This window comes from Pleuronectes platessa, chromosome 14 (assembly GCF_947347685.1).
Source record: "Pleuronectes platessa chromosome 14, fPlePla1.1, whole genome shotgun sequence".
NCBI classification, from domain to species: Eukaryota; Metazoa; Chordata; class Actinopteri; order Pleuronectiformes; family Pleuronectidae; genus Pleuronectes; species Pleuronectes platessa.
Genome location: NC_070639.1, coordinates 3,510,987 through 3,517,204, shown reverse-complemented (window position 1 = coordinate 3,517,204; position 6,218 = coordinate 3,510,987).

Sequence of the window (6,218 nt, the reverse complement as noted above, 5' to 3'; positions counted from 1 at the left end):
GAATAATAATAAAAAAAATATATATCAAAAGTGATCTGATGGGCCAGTTTTTCCAAGGACGCAGAAGAAGACATGTTGAACCCACTCTTCAGACTCCCTTTTGAACACTACACCGCTGACTGACTGTGCTAAGGAGAGTCTTCAGAAGATCTCATGAGTTCAGGCAATGTCTGATTTCTGAATTAAGTCGTGCAATACAGCCTCTGACCAGGTCTTAACATTGTGAGTCAAAAACCTTTTAGAAGTATTGAAGTAATGAATTTCTCTCTTACTGATGGAGGATTTCTTTCGGCATGTGTTTGTTGTTTCATTTGTCTCAATCTGCTATAGTTTTTTCTTTGTCTAAATTTGCTCCATGACTGCAGAGCACGTCTTGACTTAATCTGCTTTTCAAATACTTGCACAGACCTTTTCAGTGTGTGTTGTGACAGTGGATTCTGCCTCCGCCTGAATAATGTCAAAGGAGTTTTATCAGGTCATGACAGATAATCAGGAAACTTCTGTCAACTGTAGCTAGGGCACATGCTTTAAAAAAGTTTCTGTAAATATTTCATCCAAGTTTCTATGGTGAGGAGAGATTGTTCTGAAATCCTCGAGTCAAAGGTCTGTTATGACACGTGCCATGTCAACGTAAAGAAGGGAAGGAACCATGTGACTCAAATGAAAGCATGAAGGGCCTTGATTGGCTTTTCAATGGAAAGAAAAGCCATAGAGCGAGTAATAAACCAAAGAGGAATGTGAAAGGCGATGGAACAAGAAACATTAGCTTTGGAAATGAGCTCCATAATCCATGCAATTAAAATGAAGTGGCTGACAATGTCAGTTGGCCATTTCCATTTGCCACTGCGGCATTTCTCATGTGGAGCTGCTCCCAGCGACATGTTCTTTTGATCCTTTCATGACTCTCTGGAGCTCGATACAGAAGAGGGGGACATTTAGGAACATTTGTTTCAGTGGCTAAAGTTGTAGGCAATTTGAATATGAGAACTAGGTTTGCATAATGTGGACAGAAAAGCCCATATAAAGACACATGGAAACCATTATGACCATTCAAGCTGAGTCTAATTCTCCTTCTGATGCTGGAATTACTGGGCCTTTGTCTCCTAGTCAGCTGTGAAATGTTGCTGCTCAGGCTGTTCTGGGGGAACAATGTATAAACTGAGACAATTACATTTCCTGCCTGTGATGAAAATCTCTCAATGATTTCAAGGGTGGACTTTATCATTCAAAGTGGGTAACTGCCCGGACCCCCCAAGCTAGCAGGGCCCATAATAGCTATTATCTGTCTGCACTATGTTTAGCAGGGGTGGAAGAGATGAGTTAAGTTCACTCTGGTAACTGTAAAACAGCTGTAGTCTTTATCTGCTCTTAAGCTGGATAAACTGTACAGCTTGAGTTAGTTTTCCCCTATTTCCACCTAAATTTCAGCTTTGGTGTGCGTCTTCTGTTGTGCAGTGTTCAGGGGCTCGTCATTGTCATGCTCTTGTCACGAGTCAATTTCCCAAACTCAGCATCTATTATAGGTCTAGGTTAGGTTATAGGTTTTTATGCTTAAACCTTTGTTTGTTTGTTGTTAGCTTGCAGGATTCTGCGTGAACTGCATTATTATAAAACCTGGTGAATGGATGGGACATGGGTCAACACCTCATAGGATTTTGACCCTGATCATAGAAGTGTTGGATCCAAAATATGTTATCACATTCTTTTAATCTACATTATAAGATATGCTTTTTTCCCCATGTTTTCACTCTTTTCCCAGAGAATCATTCACAGATCTTGATTAAAAAAATAGCCACATTTAGAAGACTGAAAACGCAGTGAAAGTGAAACCAGGACAAGAGGATACGACACGTCAAACACATATGGTAATTTCTTCCTTGTGAAAAAAAGCGATACTTGACTGGTCCAGAGGGGCCCAACGGGTATGTAATCTGTGAGTTGTCAGGTCGTGGCTTCATGGTCAGATCGCACAGCGGGAGGAGGTTAATCGTGAGCTTTGGCTTTTTTACCGTTATACAGCGTGAGCTGAAATTGAACAACAACAAATTCCAATGTGTATGAGCAGCATTATTTATTTACTATAGAGGTTGAGAGGACGGGTTTGCTATATCTTTTTATATTTTGCATTTTGAATGAGCCTAACCCTAAACAAAGTGGCTGAGGTTTGTTCTGGTTTACTTTTAACATTTTCAATATTCTCAAGTGCGCAGATAATGTTCGAAATAATCCAATAGCTCAAAAGAAACGGCTGCAAACCATATTGACCCACAATCATAAATTGTAGCAAAAAATACCAACAAACAGCAAAAGCTTCATAACAACCCTTGCAATATGAATACAACAGTGAATTACACAGTTAACATATTATGGATCCTCACAGTGGCATTCAGACATGTGTGTGCAACTACTAACTGATTTTTGTAAGTCACTGTACAGTGGAGAGCCTCAACCGCTACTGTGTTGCCTAGCAACCTAGAGTTTTTCCTGTGTCCGACGGCTGCAGCCGCTGTGGAGTTTGTGTTTTGTATACGCCTTCACCTTTTCTCTTCCTTCAGTCTGCTGTTAATTCTAGGAGATGTCTCAGGCTGTTTGATTAATGCAGTTTAATATCACTACATTATTGAATCTGTGGACACCCACAGCCCTCGTGTCCTTAGTCTTGTAATAATCAATTATCACCTGACTGCAAAAGTGCCTGATTGGAATTAGGTGCTTTCGTAGCAGTTTTCACTTGGTAACAGTGATTATCCACTGAAATATTCATGTTTAACAGCCTGTTAACCTAAACATAAACAAAATTGGCAATTATTTTTAAGACGTTGCCATTAAACCCTAATGAAAGAAATATAATTGTGACTAGAATTTACAGAAACCTTAACTTTAATTGAATTATTTATAACAGTAAATACAAAGAAAACCCAAACATAACCAAGTATATAACACTTACTCTTATCAAATAAGAGTTGCCATATCAACACAAATCAATGCTACATACATACTCTCTGTGAAAGGCTTTACATGTACAATGACTGTTTTCATACTGGATCATATCAGTTGATTTTTATAGGTCGAGCTCTAATTTACTTTTACTTGACTAAAATTTTGTTTAAGTAACGCTCCTGTTGGCTGAGCACAATTCACCAGAACCTTAACTCCTGCATCACACACAGAGAATTCTGATCCCAACCCACTTGTGGCTGTAAAAGCTTAAAAGCAATTCCACACAACATCGAGCAATGACCCCTGCGATGAAATGAGTTTATGTGAGTGGGAATAAATTACAGCAGCCAAGAGTCACAGTGTCAGGATAATGGTATGGCAAAGCAAAAATGTCGCTCTGCAGAAGCACAGCGAGAGAGAAGCACCAAACAAAGCCACTAATATCACTGCAGCAACACAGCTTACTAACATTGGCTACCAACGCTACACCACAACAATTATTATTACTCATGAGGAAAGATATGTTAATTCACTTTTGAAAAGTCTTTGCTTTAAAGCCTTTATTTCTCGTTGCAGCTGAAACTGCCAGCAGAGTTTTTGCTAACAGCACCTTAACTTAACTTTAATGACTCAGCTGGAGTCAGCTGGAGTCTCTTTTATTAGTACAGCATAGTAACAAGGCTCAGTTCACAGTGTCAGCAGCACGCAGACAGACAGATATAAATATAACATTGCGGAATAAAAATAATAAAACCGCAGTATTCCTACAAGCAGAAGGAGTTGTACATTCACGTCAAGACGCATAAACTCAGGGGAACATTTTGGAGTTTTGCTGCTCGGCTGACTCTCTTGTGCAATGTGTCATCTCCTCCTGATCCTAATTAAAGGGACGGAGATAATGCAGGAGCAGAAAAACTAGTTAAAAGAAAGCGAGGAAGAGAAAGTGGAACATGCTGCGTAAGAGGTGGTCGATTTTCTCATGTAATTCATTAAACGTAGATTACAACTTTTTTTGGGGGGGTTAATAATAGATGATAGACCACATTTAATATGGACGTAGATTTATCACCTGATTGTGGAGTTCCCTTGAGCTCTGTATTAATTTATTCATGTATTATTTTTTTATCCATTTCCCCCCTCTTTTTCAGATGTGTTTTTTGTAATCAGATTTCAAGCAGGTATCGATCGATCAAACTTTATCTACGTGGAACGATAAAAAAAAAAAATCAATCAGCAATTCAAAATGTTTTACAGGTGATTGAAAATAACAGGTTGTTATAGATAAGTAAAAAAATGATTTAAACATTTAAGATTTATTGTATTGAAAATAACACCAGTAAATATTTTCTTGAGGATGTTATTGTCTAAATTGTAAGTTTTAAGCCGATGATAAAGTAGCGGATGTATTGGGGCGTGAATACCGCAGGATATCGTCCAATGGGTGAAGGTTTAGGAGAGCGTGTTCTCGGTCAGGCTCCCCCCCAGATGGTTCTGGATGAGATGTGAAACTCAAGGTTTCGACACCTTCTGATCTTCGTCCGACCTCTGAACCACTTTGTGTCTCTTTAAATGTTCTAACCTGCTGTTTGTCGCTCTGTGCTAAGAATCATCTTCTCACCTTCATGTGCCAATTACTCTCCTCCCCCGTTTCCTCGTGTGCACTCTGCCTCAGTGTCAGTCATATCTGCCCCACTCCGCATGAGGAGCTCTTAGTTTGTAGAGAACTGCTCTCTACTCCTGCATGTGTATCTACCAGCCTGTTGGCACATTGTCGCAAGCCTAGTTTTATGAAATTCTCATTGTGAGCTTATCATTTTTTGCAAGAAAATCTATTTCTACATCCGTTCCACTGAACATAACAGTATCTTATTCTTCTATCTGTTTTGTTGTCGTTTTCATGGACCTGCAAAAACAAAAGGAGGATGTGACTTACGTCAATAATCAGACTGGGAAAACTCAGAGACATATAATACATATATATGCATATATAGTACATATAGCTACATAGTAGCTTTCAACGTGACCCTGTTGAAGGTGCACATTTATTGTATATTCATTATACTAATTAAGGGGAAAATACTGTGGCTGAGAGATCTCAACACACTGCAAATGAAGAAAACACATGCAAGTAGAAATAAAACACATTTTGTTTACAGCTCACATATTTTTCCACATTCTGACCTCATAGCACATGAAAAGACTGAAAACAGACTGACACCCACTGGGGACTGTCGGAGGTTTGAATGTGATCAGATTAAAATCACATGTACGAGATGCATTATAATGCCTGAGTCTTTCTTTACATCCTTCAACTCTTTGCTTTGTTTTCACTGCTCACAAATTGTCCTCACAGTTGTCATTAGCAACATTTATATCTGCAGCAAGCAGCTGTTTTCATCAGGAAACTAAGCTCCAATAACCCGCTGTCTGCTGCTGTGTGTGACTCTGTTACTGACTGTACATACCACTGTACACCCAGCAGCACGCAGTCAGCAAATATAGATACTGAGCACGGTGGAGCATTTAGCAGCTAAGAGGCAGATATTTCCCTCAGGAGTTGAGGGAGATCACAACACAGCTGAAAGGAGAGAGTTGAGTATTGGACACAAACGTGGCTCTGTATGAATCCTAACGCTGCTCTGTGTCAATAATCAACTGCTCGCCAACGCGTTTTCTATCTGAACTTTATAAAATGATAATTTGTCACTTTACAGCTTCTTCAGCTGCTCCAGTGACACAGTTAATCAGTTAAAACAGGTCTATGTAAAGTATAAAAAGATACAACAATAGCTCATGTAAGTACTTTGACAATGTCCTGACCACAGCCTCTATATGAAGATTGATGGCTCCCTGAGAGTGAAGCCAAGCATCTCAATCTCCCCCAGCTGACTGGCTGAAGCATAAGTCATAAAACCTGCCTCTTCCATGTTGATGAACGGGACATGGACCAAACTAAAAGAAAATCAAAGAGCACGTGAAGACAGCAGTAAATATGCAACCAATAAATACAAGGCTAATAAAAACATTAACATAGAAGACCGGTTATGTCTTTTTTAGTGCACAGAATGGATATTGCACTTAAAAAGTGGCTGGAAATATGTCAACGTATTATGTTTATGAATTGGTAGTTGGCCACGTGTACGTGCAGGATCTCGATGAAATATCTCCGACCCCTGATTGCTGCATCACAGACTCTGGCTTTGAATCAGCGAGATTGCAGCATTAGTATCTGCAATTTCTGGATAGTGGGAGGAAGTGGAGACATATTGCTCATCTTT